Below are 19,349 nucleotides of genomic sequence, written 5' to 3' on the forward strand. Positions count from 1 at the left end.
TTGAGCAAATGACTTTTATTTACATTATTTGCACTGATGCTTTTTACCGCAAACCAAGTCATAATGAGTAATTTATTTGACATAAATAAAATATATGAAGTCATTTTTCTATATACTAAATGAACAGCATGCATTGTAGTTGCAGGTCCAATTTTAAACAGTAAAAGATAAACAGTGTTTCTTTCAGTAATCTTTAATTGATTATAAGAATCTGAACCAATCCTATTTCTAAAAAAAATAAAAAACCCAGAACATCAAAGTAATATAATTAGATATTAAAAATGTTCTTATTATTAACGAGCTTAATTTCCTTTTTAATACACACTTTAGCTGTATTTGCAATAAACAGGGGTGTTCACGACTCCAGGAAACAAGCTCCGTAACTGAGTAACAAAATAACAAAGAACATTGCAAAGGTACAAGAACAAAATGCATTTGTTCGTTATATTAATTTCGTATACACAAACTGTTATAAAGTAAACAATCTGTTATAAAATTTCGTTATGGTGAGGTGACAAATTTATGGTTCATAGTTTTTGCATTTGCGTTATGGCTTCTTCAACTTTTTTTATTCAACCACAATTGAATTCAAATGTATAAATTGCGCAGTAAAAACAAATTCAAAATAAAAACATAACTAACTATGGCAGAAATAACAAACGCAGAAAAAGAATAAAATTATAATTAGCGAATAAAAATACCATTAAGCTTAAAAAGTTCTGTAGAAAATCTGTATATAAGCATAATAAAAATTTAAAATATCTTTAGTAATATCTTTAGTATCTTAAGTCACACGGTGCAAGTTCGGTCAATATGGTGCTGCCTTCACCGTTCATATTCGATGAATTTTTTGTCTAGAACTCTTTACACTCTGAAAAAGGTGCTCTAACTATATATATCAGTAAATTGATCTGATAATTTTGTAAGAGACATTAGCTTATATGGTAAAGAAGATATGAAAACCAACATGCGATATGGTTGAACCATCTGATATTTTGTTAAAATCTAATTGATTGAATTATTTTTCTTAGCGTACCAACAATATCAGCGAACATGATCGGCAAAGGATTATATTGACCTAACATGGCCCTGTGTGCCTTTTTTGTTTCATCTCTGGAAATAAAGATTATTATTTCGATTAGCTAAAGACCAATCTCTATCAGCTTACAGAAAATGTATTGAAGACTAATAATAATTTATAAAATTAATATAATTTCAATAATTTATTAAAAAAATTTTAATTGTATTTAGTAGTTTTTGTATGATATTTAATAATTTCAGAGATGAGAGCGGTTTACGTTCTTCACTATCGACTTTTTCAAGAGCTTTTACTTGTAATATTTATTATCAAGTCTTAACGGTTGATACCTTATAAATCAACATAAGTAAATAAGACAGCACCCATTTTAAATAAGAGGACCCATGTTAGGATCCTTAAAACGTTTCTGTCACATACAAATAACGTATTATACAGTAGTCTCCGTTTAACGATAATGTAAACAAAGATAAATTAAACAACTACACTTCTATATTTCTAATAAAACTGGCACATTACAAGTATTTATACAGTTTTTACTTTATTATATCATAATTTTGTTTTAAATAATCATTATTTCCTCACTATTATACTATTTTCTATTTAAAATGGATATCGTGTCTTTTCTATATTTCTTTTATATAATTATTAAAATTCAAATTTAGTATTCTCAAGCTCATTGTTCCAAACATATATTGATAGCTCAAATGATTTTCAATGATTACCCTAAAAACCTATTACTTTGTGCAACTTCCAATTATTCCTCCTGCTTTTCGATCAAAAGTTAAGCAGCTTCAATTAAAAGAGCATAATTGATGATTGCAAACATTTTCAAAATCAAAATCATCAAACACATTTCAGAAATTATTTATGCATGAAAACAGCACTAGAATGAAAGTACATATAATCATCATCAACGTCATCATTCTATTCTCATCAGAAGCACCAAAAACTTTATCTAGTGACAGCGCAGGAGTTCGTTCCATCACAAGCGCATCCAAAACTGAAAGCAAACAGTAAAGATGAGCTATATCGGCCACATTTACAATTTTGGGGTTTGCTTTAATTTTAATTTTGAATGAAAAAACTTTTGGCAGAATAATTTTAAAAATTAATTAAAAGTTTACAAAATTTAATTTTACAATTTACAATCAACATTGTCATATAACTTTAAATTGAAAATTAAAATATAATGACATTTGCATTAATAATTAAATGAGTAATGTAATGCAATGTAATGTAATGAAATGATGATAAAAACTTTCTGACCAAAACATAGATATCTCAACGAACTGTCAAATAATTTAAATGAAAATATAAAATTAACTGTCAAATAATTTTTTAATCTATTTATGTGACAAGAAATATAAAGTTTGTTCTTAAAAGTCAGTTCAATTGAAGGTTTGATTTAAAAGTTTTTAAAAATAAAAAAAATTTAATAAGGCGCCCTAGATTTCTTTTCAAGGATTAAGGACCTAATATACGGTAACAAATATCTCTTTAATATATTTAAATGCTTTTAATTATTTAGTGCAAAAAATAATTAAAATTTTTATATAATATAAATGATTTCGCTAAATTTCTTGAAAGTTTTCAAATTGCCTAATCGCTTTATCTATAAGAAGTACTTATGGGTAAAATAGAAATGTTATTTGAAATAAAGATTTTGAATTGGTTAATACACCCAATCAATGCACGCTTTTATATCACTAACGGAACAAAAGTCTGAAGAAGAAAGAAATGTTGCTTGGATCGGCGGATATTGCAGATTAAACTTTGATATATTAATAAGAATACGTCTGATGAAGAGATAAACAATAATCCAGTATAAGCCTAGAGAGGGGTTATGAAGAAACCTCGCATATAGTAGAGAGTAAAAGTGCTCAAGTGCACTGACTCAACATAATACTACTTCAAAGAACGTGTAATTTAGAAAATTTTCAAAGAGAGAGAGAGAGGATTTATTGGTAAAAAAGCGGCTCAAAACTTATAAAAGAAAGTGCCGGAAACTTTTTGCAGAACATGAACCTCTAAGCGTAGTTCTTCTATCTCAGCTTGCATAAGTAATCAGAATATCGAATAAAACCTTTTTACAAAAGTAAGGCAAGTTAATGTAAACTTAACTTGTTAATGACTTTAAATAACTGGAATAACTGGATTCTAACAGATTATGTTCATATTAACTTTTAAAAGATAGAATTATTTTGCCGATTCTGCCGACAAATTCAACATCTTTGTCCAGCTAGTTTTTTAATTTATATTGGAGAGAAGAGTTCATCCATTTCCTTCATCTTAATCTAATTGAACTGAATAAAGAGAAGAGTCCATGTCCTTCATCTTAATCTAATTGAACTAAATAAAGTCTATAAAGTTGAACTTAAATTTTTTAAGTTTCATCTGACTTTATCTACATCCACTTATATACTCTGTTTTTTCCCTATGACAGTCAGGTCGATATCTTCATATATGTCACCTATGTAATTTTAAAAAGATTTGACACTTTAACTAAAAATATTAAATTTATCTATTACCATTAGCTTCTACATGCGATTACAAGATGAGTGTTTAGCCAATGATATCAGAACAGATTTATACTTAGTAAAATAGATTTTAAAACTTTATTCCACAATTATTACCTATATAGAAGATCATGTGCATTAGAGATCAAACTGATAACACTACAGTAAGGCCTAAGCCTAATCCATAAACCATTACATATGGACATTTTGGATCATAAGGGCCAAAAGGTGAGACAAGTATTGCAAAAAAGAAAATGGTGCGAGAAATAGATAAACTTAAAAAAACCTGAGAAAAAAAAAATCGTTAAATTGGGCAGGCTATGTTTGAGGGTAAATAAATAAACAGGAATATGCCACCTGAAGTATCGCGAAAAGAAGAATCAATTCGACATTGAAAAAGACTAGTAAAAAGAGGAAACTGAAGAATTCATTAATCTCAACTAAAGCAAAATTATATTTATAAATTTCCTAAAAGGAATCAAGTAAATATCGTAAATATTACGAAGAGGAAGAGCAAAGAAGATTTTTCTATTCCATAGCTACCAAACTTTGCATATTATATATTCTGTTTTACTTTTTTTTATACGTCATCATTACAAATATTTCAATTAATCAAATACGTATTGAAAACTTAAAAAACTTAAATTTATATAAGCTGTCAAACTGAAAAATAATATTTATTTTTAGGCAGTAGAGTTACTACTACTTATTCAATAAGTGGAATGGATTTCTTAAAATTCATAAAGTACTATCGCTTTCTTGTTATCATTACGTTTCCTGTCTTCTTCTGGTGTTATTTGTATATGATGTATTATGAGATAATAGCTATTGCTGTAGTCCGTATGGATGCATATGCCTATATTGAACTTATTAAATACTTCCTGGCCATATCAGTTGCATTAGTTGCCTACAGTATATGGAGTAAATTACTTAAGAAAGTTATGGAGGAGGAGAATATCCCTACTCTTAAAATAGGCTAGCAGCAGCAACCAATTATTTAAGACATTTTTTGGCTTAACTCTGCAAAGCTTTAAATATCTTTGCAGTTAAAATTCTGAAATAGCAAAAAAAAAAACAGGCCAAAAAATGCAAATAACTTATAAAATCTCGGATACTTTTAATGGTAAGTACAATATTAAACTACAAGAAAAGATAACTTCTAAATATGATATACTTTAGCTATAACTCTTTTACTCTTAACTCTTACTACTCTTATAACTCGCTGTAATTGTTGAAGTTAGAAGAAGAAGAAGACGGATACAATGTAAATATTTTAAAGGAATTTTATTTTTGGAATTCTGGAGAGATTTTTTTTTAAATTGATATGAAAAAAAAGATACTTTCCAAAAAAGTAAAGGTAACGTAATAGAGTATTTAAATTAACAATTTCTCACAATTAAATATTTATTTTTTATTTAATTTATTTAGAATAGAGGATGTTCATATGATATTTTGATCATGAAATTTATGCAATTTTTTGGAATTTAGGATAAACATAATTTTTGGGAAAAAAATAAATTTTTGAGAACAAATTGCTTTTTTTGTAAGTATTATTGTATAATTCAAATAAAATTATTTATACAACGCATTATTATTATAAAAATTATAAAATTTTTAGGAGAAACAAAGAAGTTCTATCAAAATCATAACTAAATTGTTTGTATCCTGAAAAAGTGTAATATGTATGTATTTATACATACATACTTACTTGTACTTACATATTATACTTAATATGTTTAAGTACTTTACACTTACGAAGCGTTCAGGAATTCAAAAAATGGAATATTATCACTAAATTTTTAATATCTTAAAATTAACTAATTTAATGTGTTAACTTGTTTAAAGTTAAATCTTTCTTGTTCGCATAAATAAATTTTGTAATTACACTTGCAATTGATGACTTTTTTTTCAGATCATTTATAATAATAAATTTTAATTTAATTGGAAAATTTGAAAGAAGTATTTTATAAAAACAGAACTTTTATTTTTATTATATTTAAATCAAAAAGTTTATGAAATTAAAACGAGCAGCTCATTAATTAATTAAACATATTTCATCAACAAGCCCCTCTCTGTTTGTGCCTTTCATTTAAATGGTTTAAATAGTTCATTTTATTAAGAAAGGCCACGACAAACGACAACAAAGTACATCCTAAAAGAAAAAGCTGAAAAAATATAATGTCCTTCTTTACTTAAATTCACTATATCAATCATATACCCCCATTGCCTAATCTACCGGGAAAAATTTTGGTAAGAACATACAGAGAGCTTTTGCATGTGCCTTTGCTTAAAAACCCCATACACCTAAACTTACAACCTTACATAGTAAGTTCATTTAGTAAAGGGTGGTCCTAATTTGGTAGTACTATTTCGGTAGTATATGACCAAACTCATATGGCTGTCATTTAAACCAACATATGCGTTTAATTTAAGTTTGCCATTTTACAATTTGGATCGTTTAACAAATGCAGAGTATGTTTAATTTGTGAACATTGACTACGCGTCGTCATATAACAATAGTTGGCAATGAGATTCGTTTTTCACTTGGTAGATATGTCAATACGCAAAATTATAGCATCTAAGTCAGTGAGATATTTAAAATCCAAAAGTGACTGTCAAAAGACCCATTCATTTACAAAAGATTATTGTACCGTGGAGGTGTGTTAGACTCATACTTCTTTGAAAATGACAACTGTGTATGGCAAGCAGTCAATTCTGATCACTGCAGTCAATATCAACAACAATATTTTTTTTGACGTGAAGTAGGTATATGAATGTGAAATATAAATGATTTTAACAGTATTGGGCAACAAGCCATACAACTTGTACTGTTTGAGCTTAGTTGGATTAGAAATTTGTCAAAGGCTTTTTATGAGAATAATGTAGAATGATCGATGCTTGGAATAGAAACATCCGTAAAGTTAGGAACAACTAAACTATTACCAGTCATATGTCGACGAGTCATAGAAAATTATTTTAAAGAGATTGCGTTCTATACGATATTCCGTGAAGATCATTTGTATCATGTTGTATTGCAACGAAATAAAAATTCGATTAAAATCTCGATCGAAAGTGTATAACACTGTATTCAATTATTAATTAAAATGATTAAAGTCAAATAAATAAAAGGGTAAAAGGAAGACAACACAAGGACTAAGGGATAAAACATATTTAATATAATCTTTATTAATCTTTATTTATAAAACTTTAAAGTTATAGAATATATTTAACACTAATTTAACACTAATGTAACACTAATTTCTGCATATTTTACTTGCTATATTGTGACCATAGCACAAAGAATAATACTAGTGTTTTAATTCTCTGATCGTTCCGGTTATATGCCAGGTACTTCAAATCCCAAAATTGTAAAGAAATTATTAAACCAAAAAACACTTCCAAAGACATCTGGTGATACTAAATAATACTCAAATTTTAATAACAAAAATAAAATTTCGTTATATTTAATTAATTTATACTCCTTAGTACATAACTTAAAAATGAAATTATTTTAAATTTTCCTACTACAAATTTAAAGTTAAGTTAACTGAAGTTGTGAAAGTTTAATTAAATAGGGATTTTTGAAAAAACTTTCCTATAAAAACAAGAAACTTTTTAAATATACTTTCATATTAAAAGAAGTAAACAGAAACAAAAAGTGTACAAAATATGCATATGAGTACATAAAGTCATATGTAATATAGTCGTAATATTAAGTCGACATATTAAACTTAATTACTATAGGTGCACTTACTAGTGTTTTGTTACATACTAGAATTTGACTTAAAACAACTGCTTAAATTTTCTTCTTTAAAGGATATGGTTTTATAAAGCAATGGAATGCATTCAGACCGTATATAGGTGGAATAAGAAGAAATCTACTCATTTTAAATTGACCTTGAGCGTATAATTTTAAGCAAAACGGAAAATCTCTACGAGGAAGGGTTATCAAAAGAGCAGTAAAAAATTGCATTAAGAAATCTGGTAATTTTCACAAAACTACTACGGAAATTAACAGGAAAAATTAAAGTTTTAAACGCTTGGGGGCAATAATTGAAAGGATGTGTAAAACATTTCGGAATTAACATGGGAAAACTAAAACTTCTTACACTCGGTTAAATTTCTTTTTATACCCACGTACATACGCATAGGTTTTTGACTGAAAGTAAGATTTAACTGCATGAATGGGTTTTAAATTTTTGGAAAAGAGTTTTTTTTAGAAAGGAAACATTAAATTATATGTTATTATTTTGGATATATAAAAATTTTTGGCACATCCCATAATAGAGATAGCATTTTGAAATTTTTATTAGTTTCAATATATAAAATTAAACACGAACTTTGCAAGAAGTAATAAACTTAAGAGAATAGAGAATTTAATTTATTAAAATTAAAATGAGATAATGAAACATCTATTTTCAAATATTTTAACTTCAAAAACATAATTACTTTAATAAAAGTTTCAAGGAATAAATTTAATTATGAACTTAAAGTTAAGATAGAAGAAAACTGATTTATGTTCTAATATGAAACATATTCATTCACATATCTTAATCTTTATATAAATACCATTTTTTGTTTTCTTATAAGATTGGCAACACTGTTATAGATCTACACCACTCTGAAAATTTCAATATAATACATTAAGTGATCCTTTTCCTTGATTATTTGGTTAAACGCAACAAAATGACATATCTTAACTATATGTGGTTCCATACACTTTTTTCTTCTTGTCAAACTTGTAATTGATTTTCTATGAAATGATCATGAAACAACTTTACCGTTAAAAAAATAATTCACAAAATAAACTTAAAGCCTAAACGATATTACTTTATAAAGACTGGTCTCAAATTTCAGACATTATTGTTATGACCTATTAGCTACAAATATATGGTGAAAAATATAAAATATCTATTTCTAATTATTTTATTTTCAAAGCAAATCTACATCTTGTTGTACAAAAGGATTAAGTAATTAAATAAACAAAATAGCAAATCAGCTAACATAAAGATAAGGAGCTAGAGTCTACACTCAGTATATAGTCTAGCAATTTTTATGTCGACTATATAGTATTCCATCATACTTGTTGTTATACTAACGGATTAAGGAATCAAATGTGCAACAAACAAACTGTTTAAATAAAGATAAGGAGCTGGAATCTACAATAAACATATTATCTAGCACTTTTTAAGCCGATGTTATGGTATTTCATAATACATTTTACTGTGGGAAAGAATAAAGTAATTAAATAAACGAAGAAAAAGAACAGCTAAGATGGAGATAAAGAAGTGAAATCTAAAACTAATATATTGTCTACCACTTTTTGCGCCGCTTATATAGTACTATTATATTACATCCATTATTATATATTGAGGACTTTGAAGAAATACTTCAATTAATAGTTAGTCAAGTGTCTTATAATAGAGTATGATAATAGCCAAAAAAAGTATGATAATAAAAGTCGAAAAAATATATTACATATTTCACAAAACAGTCCAACTGAACAAACTTAAAACTTACAAATGTTTGGGAAGCATTATATATTAATAATTAAAAAATATTTTATGAAATACCTAACCACATAAAATAGACGTCATAAAATAGACTACACGTCATAAAATAGACTAAATACTCTTTAGGATAAAGAAGAGTAGTAGTTCAAAAGAGTCCCAAACCGGACTTGATGATTATGTGTGTGTTTAAAATCAAAAACTAGAACGAAAAACGAATTTGTGTATGTATTGGTTAAATCCTGTTCTTAACCGCTACCAAAAATGTAGTTGCACACTTCTATTCTGAAACCGAATAAATTATGAGAAAACTGTTGTGAAAACTAGTTTTAATCTGTGAAATTACTCTGGTGTGTTTAGATACAATGAAAGACGAGCAGATCTAATCAGTTTCTATTATGTTCTAAGTGAAGGTGGGCCACGTTACGCTGGTAATGTGATATAAGGGATCTTAGTGTTAAATTGATGCTTAAACGCTCGGTTAAATAAAAGTTACTAGGTATGTATAGTAGTATAGTAGCTTTACTATGCTATATAGTACTATATAAATATAAATATGTATATATATATACTATATAGTAGTATTGCATACTAGCTAAAAATGTCAAAAATGAAGCTGAGCAAATGCACTACTTAAATACTACGCACAATTAAACTACAGTTGCTGTTGTTGTAACCTGCTGGGACAATGGGCCATTAGCCTAAGTGGATCCACTAGATATCATCGGTATAACCTAACCTGCTGGGATCTGCTTGTGAAGTGTCAAACGGCACTTGGTTGTCAATGGCGACGTGTGATTCCGGAACAAGGACCCGACTGTTCTTGGAGCCAATAAACTAAACTCGCTAGATACTGTATTTCATACAATTAAACTGCAGCAAGCTACTTTAGCAAACGACTACAGACTATAGTTTGAACATTTGATAGATATTTTTAAGTAATCTGTTAATGTAGTCGATTTAAATGAAGTTAAATATGTACATACATACATTTACTGATATTGATGTCAGGCTGGCTTAATATATTTGCATTCACAATGTTATATTCTCGTAAGAATAGTAGCAGTATCTCACCAACTACTAGTTGACCCTAAACTTAATTCAATGTCAGGCACTATTTTGTATTAATAAAAAAAATTTTATTGTGTACGTAATAAACAACAAATGAAAAAGTTTGCATTTAGGTATAGCTAAAGTTAAATATTCAAATTTAAAATATATTCAATGCATATCAAATGAAAATAAATCTAAAAAGGAAGATACAACAAAAAAATTATTAAAAGAAAAATTGTTGAAAAAGTTTTGCATAAGATTAAAAGTGTGTAATACTTAATCTAAGCAGATACGAGTATTTTGTATTGATTTAAAATTAAACTTTTCCTTGGGGTGTTACTTTATGACAATTTTTATGACAAAAACTTTGCCATTTAGCAAAATGCTTTTAATAGCCGGCACAATAGTCTATTGGCATTCTTAAAACCCAAAATAACACAAAATAATCAAAAAAAATTAGCAAAAAAAAAAGTAACAATTGGTATCAGATAAAGCTTAAAATTGTTTAAATATGTTAGAAACTTTTGCGTAACTATTGCAGAAGTATTTTCGGTAATGGTCTTTAACAATTTGTAGCCAATTCAGACACACAATTCAATATTGACAGAGTGAACAAATACAAGATCTAAAACACAGACAACCGATTTTGTCATAAAAAGTGCCATTGCCTTTGTTTCTGCCAGTGCCAGAGTCAGGACCAACGACAGCAATGGCACAAGTACAATAAGCCAACAAATACTAAAAGGAAATTAAATGGTTTTTCTCTCAGTCCCGAGGCAACGAAACCTAAAACAAAAAAGCAAGCAACTTGTCATACAACATTTTTCAGCTTTTTCCAACATTTTTTGCAAGGATAAGAGGACACAAAAGCAGCCGGGCAGGACATAAATTTCTAAACAAAAACTAACAGCTGATTGTCAACAAAAACTGAAAAGGAAACCTCATCAAAATAAATATGAAAAATATTTGAAAAAAGAGAGAAAACCATCGAGCAAGAAAACATGTGCCGGGGTGACGACTTGGTTGTCTTAGGAAGATTTCTTAGCACGTTTTTCCTAAGAACTTAAGTAGAACAGGCATATCAAATCGCACCAGTAGAAAGCAACTACACATAGAATTATTTGGGTAGCATAGCATGAGAGAAATATTTAGATAACAGCAAAATAAAATATAAGCAAAATATTGTAACAAAATTATTAAGAGAAGGAAGAAAAAATAAATGAATGTACTGTGAAAAAATTTGGGTAACCCATGTCAAAGAAGCAAAAACGAAGGTAAACATGTGACGACACGCCCAATGGATATGACATGATACAATGGATACAGTACACCCACGCAAACAGACAGAAATGTCACTTAAATACATAATTTGTGCATATAAAGAATAAATAAAAAATTAACATAAAAATAAAAATAAAAATGAAAATAAATATAAAATATAGTAGAAAAAAAAAAGACGAGAAAATAAGAATAAAAAGTATGGAAGAAAAAGTGACAAAATAAAAGATTAACAAAATAAAAGGATTTTTCATTAATTTTATTTGTCTTTGGGGAGTCAAATGGGTGGCAGTGGTTGCGGTTTTGCCTACTTATTTTGCCTTTGATGCCTTCATATGGACGAAGCATTTTGAGCCGTTCGTGTAAGTGTTGGTAAATTTATCGTGGCTAAAAAAGTTAAAGGAGAGCGGGCAAAACGCCGAGTGGGCAAGATATAATGCAAATATATGTTGTTTGTGAGTGAACATTATGAGTATGAAATCCCTTAACAATGTCGGGATTAAAAAGGATTTAATGCCGTGTGAGATAAGCAGTGCAGAGACATTATTATATATTATATATGTATAATATATGTATGTTAAAGAAGTTTCTAAAAGCTTTTAGAGAATAAACACTGAAAACATTAGATAAATTTTTACTATAAAAATATTCTAGTGAAACAAGGAACAGAAAAGCCTATTTTATTTATGTTACATCTATAAAGTAATATTATCGATTTAAAAGTCTGAAATTTTATATAATTTATGGACATTTATAATGTAATATTATTGATTTTATATTTTATAATATATTTTATAATATTATTGATTTCGTAATTTTATATAATCGCATTATTACAACATTTTTTTGATTATGATAAGATATAGAACATATATCGAACATAAGATATAGATCCAATTATGCATTAAAAATATATTTTTCACAAAAACAATATAAAAACTAAGATTTTTCTGAAAAATGTTACTTGTATTGTAGGCCACTCAATGCCCTGCTGAGAGTGGTACCTGGGAAACAACCCAACCCTGCTAGAGCTTTGGATCCACCGTTCTCTCTCAAGCGTGGTGGTTTTACAAGGGTACATTACATTGTCAATTCTATATTACGGTTACGAGTAATTCCCAAAAACATAAGTAAGAAAAACAAATTTAAATTTCCCCATAAACTATTAATAACGTATCTATCTTAATCTATCTATCTCTACCATCATATTTCGAATATATACATAATTAAAAAAATTGCTACAAAAAATATGAACAGACCTGATTGACAACTATCAATATTTTCTCAATTGATGTAATGTTTTCTTAGAGCTTCTGTAAGAATCCACTTAGAGCCATCATTTTAAGCTAATTACCTTCTTCTATATGGTATCAACGGAACTTTACCATAGGTAATAACAGTTACAATAATAAAGTTTACTCAACTACAGTTCCACAAGTTATGGGATATTACATGGATCAGTATAGCCGATTTAGTAGCTTTTAGCTAATTTTTTTTATAGACGATCTTTGTATATTATACACTGCTTGCCATAAAAGACATATAGGTAAGTTGAGTGCAGAAATTTGTAATTCTGTGGAGAACGTGTGTAGGTCACCTTTTATCACGTATATATACATATATATATATATATATTGAATCCATAATATTGAAAATATAATTTCTTCTTAATTGGTGCAAAAACTTTAGGCAGAGTTGTAATAATACTCCGCCTAAAGTTTTTGCACCAATTAAAAAGAAATTATATTTTCAATATAATGGATTTAATTGGATAATGGATCTAAAACCTATCAAAAACAAAACTGATTATAACGCGTACGGATTATAAATACTTTTACAAATAAATAGCAATAACTGATTTCTACAAAGCATAATTATGTAAAGATATTAGATATTCTATTAGCCAAAATATAATTTTTTTTTGCATTCAACCTGAGCAATACTTTCTAAAACTTTTAACATTAACTGATATCACAGACAATACGCACGTTTGCTAGTTTGACGTCTTAGATCTTTGGAGATAGAAAGATTATTGAAAATTTTATATATCTTATCTTAGTTTTGTTGTCTTTACCTATTGACGTAATATGCACTTTCTTAAGAATTATTTCTAAATAATGGATATAATAAACTTTACATTTTAAAGATTTACCTGCCATTTGAAGAACTTTAACAAGTACCCAACTTCTCTTCACATTTTCATAATTTCCCCATTATTAGTTAAACAGAATGTAAATTAATGAAATCTTTTGTTCACAGTTAACCCATTTGACTACTAAAATTCCATTCGAAAAAAAAATTCATTTTCAGACTTTACATATCAAAAAATGTACGATATTAACAAGAAAAAAGCGTATTTTTAAACAATACATAATAGACTCTCTGGAAAACGGAATTTGCATTGTGAATTTACATGAAATATCCAAGTGTAAATTTTTCGAGTCCTTGTATTGTGCCATACAACTTTTTAAGCTAAAACAAGCATGAATTTCTATAGTTTGAAAGCTTTAAAGAGACTGACAAGTGGCGTGTACTGATGTACATACTCGCATAGTAGAAGTAAGCCTCAGACACACGCCTGTCACGTTTATGGCACGGTAGAATTGTTACTCAACACGACGGATAATGTGTTACCAGCGTATAGGAAACGTAAATGTTTTATAGAACAGTAAACTCAGTGTTAGTATTGTTTTTGTTGTTAACTGCATGTATGCATGTATGCATGTATGCATGTATGAGTGGTGGCAGTAACATATATCTATAGCTATATAAATATGCATGTGTATATTGACTGTGTGTTTCTGCAGCAAAATTTTAACTGACTACAATAGTACCAAAGAATTATAACAACAATAAGAGAGTAGCACCAGCAGACCCACTCATTTCGGGGTCTAAATCTAATACACTTGGATGCATTCACACAAAATATAAGCTCGTGTAGGCAGGCAAAGTATCTCATACGCGTGTAGGTAGACTAGAAACTTAATTGCGACATGTTGACTTACTGCAAATACAGTTGCAAAACCTAAAACCACCATCATCACCCAACCATCAACCAACCACTATACTAATCATGATACCATGATATATTTCATTCCTACCAATGCATGGTTCACATCATTGGTAGTGATGATGACGATAATGATGATGACGGGAATAATGTATGTACCGCTCAAAAGACAAGTTGTACCCAACTCTATGAATAAAAACTATAAAAATTAGGTCAACGTATAAGGCACACACCCACAATATTGTTTGGCATTATGTGTTAAAAAGCAGCCAAGAAGGGTTGGTTTGAGCGGGAGGAGAATGGTTGCGTAAAATTGTAAAGTTAAAATTAATTTAAAACGTAACTATTCCAACTTTATCTTCTATATAATTTACATAAAGGCATAGTATTTCTAGTTTATAAAAGTAGAAAAACATTTGTAAATTTGTCGTATGTCAAGAAAATTAATTTTATGACCTTTAAGGTCAAAGTAAATTCAATTCACACTTCATTCAGTGAGCAATTTAAATAGCTTAATTCTCGTACACCGTCACTGATTTAATGTAAGATACAAATACGTGAGATAAGATAATATATTTAAGTATTTAAAGATAAAGATTTAAAGATAAACAAAATTAAAATAAATGAAAATTAATGGAAAGAAAACTGGAGACTGTTTATATTTATATCATAATTATTTAAATATTTTCTTTATTTATTAAATTAATTTTTTCGCTGCTTTATTGATAATTAATTTAATTTAATTAAAGAATCACAGTCACAAAAAGTAAAGAGTAAAGTTTAAAAAACAAAAATAAGAATATGAGGACAAAAGAATATTAAATGTAAGTAAAGTATCAAAGTATCAATTTTACCACGAGTGTTATCGACGGTATAATCTTCATTGATTTGGTAATCTTTTAAACGTAATTAATAATAAAATGCAATCTAAAAGACATTTGAAATAAATGATAAAGAAAATAAAAAAGTATTTTATTATATGATAAAGATAAACAAATATCTATAGAATTGTTTCCAGAAAAGCAAAAGCAATCAACTTCGAATATTATGTCAACTTGTGAAATAAAACTAAAATTAGTTAAGTGATACGTCATATATTTACACGTCAAAGTAGTCGGGACATATTGTTAAATAAATAAATAAATAGTAGTAAAATTCAAACTGCTTTTGATTTCTTTCGATTCAAAGAATATGAAAGATTATTTATTCTTAAGACTAAATAATATAACACATAGCACAATAAATAACACACAATATGGATAAAGTTATTGCGTATATAGTTATTTCATCCAAAGCAAGATAACACAATCATAGTTAATTATGAATTATAGGTGATCATACCATAGGTAATCATACCATACAAAATCATATCATAGGTAATCATATCATAGATAATCATACATAGATAATCAAAGGTAATCATACCTAGGTAGGTAGTAGGTAGTTAGGTAAAGGAGAAGAAGAGGATCGATTCTCCTGCATTAGCTAAGAAAGCCGTTTTGATTCCACATTCCAAATTTAAAAAGTTGAACATATTAAAACCAGTCCGACACATTGATACATATAATACAATATAATGATGAATACAAGTAACTGGCAAATAACAATATTGAAAATATCACTGAATATATTAAAGCAATTCAAGTATTAAAGAATAGCCCCCCAAAATTTAAGCCTGGTTTTGGACAAAAACACAACGGTGTCTATTCCTCGAGCGTCGGTAGACATGTACCACAGAAGATTCGACAGATCACTTCAAGTCTGGCTCAATGTTGTCCCATAGTCCAGCGTCCCGTTAGAACCAATATTTTCCTAAATACTTCTGATTTACTTCTCTGTACTACGCTAGAGGTTCTATGTTTAGAGTATAAAGGTGCAGTATCTCTTGACCTACTTACGAAATAAATATGAGATGAATTATGTGTTCATATCTGTAAAAATCCTATTTTGTAATTCAAATATGTAGAAAAGTCAATAAAGACCGTGTATTTATATTGCTTGTTCTTTTACGATTAATGTTTTTTTAAATATATATTATATTTCAAACTATTCAAAAATCCTTTAAACTTATTTATAAAAATCAATATTTCTATAAAAGTCAAGGATTACCAACTAACAACTTTGAGAAAAAGGCTGACTAGCTATTCAGAAAGAGGAACGAAGGAAAGAGGAATACAACAATTATGTGTTATGTTAACAATAACACCGGAAAGCCTCATATTTGTTCTGAATTACTGAAACATTTTCCATCTTCAGAACGTGATAGAACGTGATATACACAACTGTCACAAAGACATTTATTTCAAAATAAGTCTTTATATCAATTATGTTGATATTAAAGGAATAGCAGCTTACAGTTACACTATTCCAGAAATATATTGAAATGTTAATGTATTGTTTTACTTGAGACTCAAGAGATATTATATCTTTTTTCAATAGCTGGGCATAATGGTGTGAAGAGTAATAAAATAAGTTGACAAACTTTGTTAAGTATACCAGCAGTAAACAAGTAAATTTAATATGTATTTTTCGTACGTTAATGATGATCTAGACTATTTGGTCCACAGGTATTTCACTAATAATTTGATCATCTGAACGACCGTAAAATAATGGCTGATGTACTCACAGGATATTATTCTATGAGTTTACATATGAGTATGATAGATTTTGATAAGAATTGATCATTTCACCAATGCAATGAGTCTCGATAAAAAGACAGTTTAGAGAAGTGTTAAGTGCAAATTCAAACACGAATTTTTATAACAGAAGATGATAAATGGTTTTTAAAATACTATACAATTGATAAAAATATTTTTATTTCCAGAAAGAAAAAATAACACAGTTTTCTATCTTAGATCATGATTGATTTTTAAAATACTATAGAAATAGAAATAGAATTGTGTCTTCATATACAAAACTGGTCTTCATATATAAATATTCAAAAATAATTGCCATCAATTTTATAGCTTTTCCCATTATTGCATTTAGACTACTTGGAGACTACTTGATTGGAGACTACTTTAGAAGGTCAGTTACTACACCTCACAGCTAATAGCAACTTAAGTTTTATTAGAGAATACAAACAATAGCGGACCCTTCGAATATTATACGATAATACAATGTGTCAATAGTCCAAAGTAAATCAACATAGCCAGTTAGAGTCTATATATATAATTTATATACAAAATCACTAAGATCCCTAAACCAGAATGAAATAAAATTAAAATTTCTAATATAAATAGAACTCCAGTTTGTTTGACAATCTGTATGAATATAATTATATGTATTAGTTTTTTTTGTTAGTAATTTTAATCAACAGATATCATCTAAATAAACATTCATTTATTTGATATCTTTTGATTTTTTTCACTATTATTTTTGTTTTATTTGCTTTAATTCAAGCTAAGAGAAAATATTGCATAACAATCAATAAATATGAAATAAAAATGAAATTGTCGATAATTACATTTGAATTGCAACAGCGAAATCCAAAACCGACAGTTCCACATTCCAATACTCAAATGCACAACTCAACTACTCCTCACATTATTTATAACATCTTTAGATAAACGGCAAAAAGTATTCAATGCATATAGCAAGTAGTCAGTATACGTATAAACTGATGAGGAGAGCAGATCGCAATGAGCTGCAACTGTTTTAATGCGTTCATCAAACTTTAATATCAGCAAGAAATTATAACAATCAACAGTCCAGACATAAAATAAACCATGTAAATTCCGTATTACCGAGAAAATAATACGCAACATACGGTATGCCGCATTCAGCATTCGGCAGTCGGTAGTGCAACTGCAGAAATGTCAATATGTAAAGACATTTGCAGAATTGTATCTTTCCCCCTGAAGGGCTTTTCTAATTGCAATCCCCTACTCAAGCGCAACAACAGTCATGCATAGATAAAAACATATTCATTCAAATAAATAAATATACCTCACATGATGCCAGATACATAAGTATATAGATATATTTATATACATATAAACAACCATTAGTATATAAACAAACGTACGAATACGAATACGAAGAGTTAGATGTATGGTTGCTTATAAACAGAAGATATCATGGAGGGTAGGCAATACATTAAGAGATTGTTGAATATTCAGTCGTCTTAAAAAATAATTTGAATATAAAAAAGGGGAGCCAATGCCATTCTTATTGAAGAAATAACCGAGCTTAGAGTAGAGTAGAGACATGTGTTATGAATTTTACAATTTATGTGGATAAAAATTAAATTGAAATCAAAAATAAAATATGAATATGAATATGGTAATATAAAAGAGTTTCGAGAATAAAAATTTATGTAAATATGGTTTTTAGAATAAACATTCCACCACGAGCTGAAATTATTGCAACCACGTTTTTAAGTTTTCATTGCATTCATCGCATTTATGGGGGTTTTGTTTAAACAGTCAGAAATATTGTACATGCAATTTCCAAACATTACTCTTCCGAACACTGCCTCCGCCAGGCGTTCATCTATAAATGGAATTTGCACATATTTCCCCGGTGCATCGTTTGCTTGATAAATTGGATGAGCTGACATTCATTCGAATTAGAAATATTTATTTTCAATGAAATTTAATTTTTTTTTTGTTTTCTAAAGTCGTAAAAAATTACTTCTAAACCCATAAATGGATTGTTAAAAGTAATTCAATTTTATTTAATATATATTAAAATATAAAAGCTGAAAATTTATTTCAGCTTGATTTATATTCATGAAAAAGAAGTCTTCTAAATAAGCTCTATTTTTTAATATACTATATAAAACAAACTGTAAAATGACTTAAGACACCTTTCTGAAGAGTATTAGTTTATTTAAAGAGATTTAAGAGATATTCATTTCATAATTTGATGTCCAGGCCTTTAGTCACCAGTTACCCAACCGCGACTCCGTCATGAGCCTATATATATCCAACTCAGTAGGT

At 28.1% G+C, this 19,349-nt stretch overlaps 1 long non-coding RNA gene across 1 annotated transcript; it reads left to right on the forward strand.

Moving 5' to 3' along the window:
- The first annotated feature begins 2,403 nt into the window (after window positions 1–2,403).
- On the forward strand, window positions 2,404–4,867 carry LOC119682820. Its single transcript, XR_005252605.1, has 3 exons — window positions 2,404–2,521; window positions 4,243–4,678; window positions 4,735–4,867. It is a non-coding gene; the product is annotated as an uncharacterized LOC119682820 (long non-coding RNA).
- The last annotated feature ends 14,482 nt before the right edge of the window (window positions 4,868–19,349 follow it).

Source organism: Teleopsis dalmanni, chromosome 2, assembly GCF_002237135.1.
Source record: "Teleopsis dalmanni isolate 2A chromosome 2, ASM223713v2, whole genome shotgun sequence".
Lineage (NCBI taxonomy): Eukaryota > Metazoa > Arthropoda > Insecta > Diptera > Diopsidae > Teleopsis > Teleopsis dalmanni.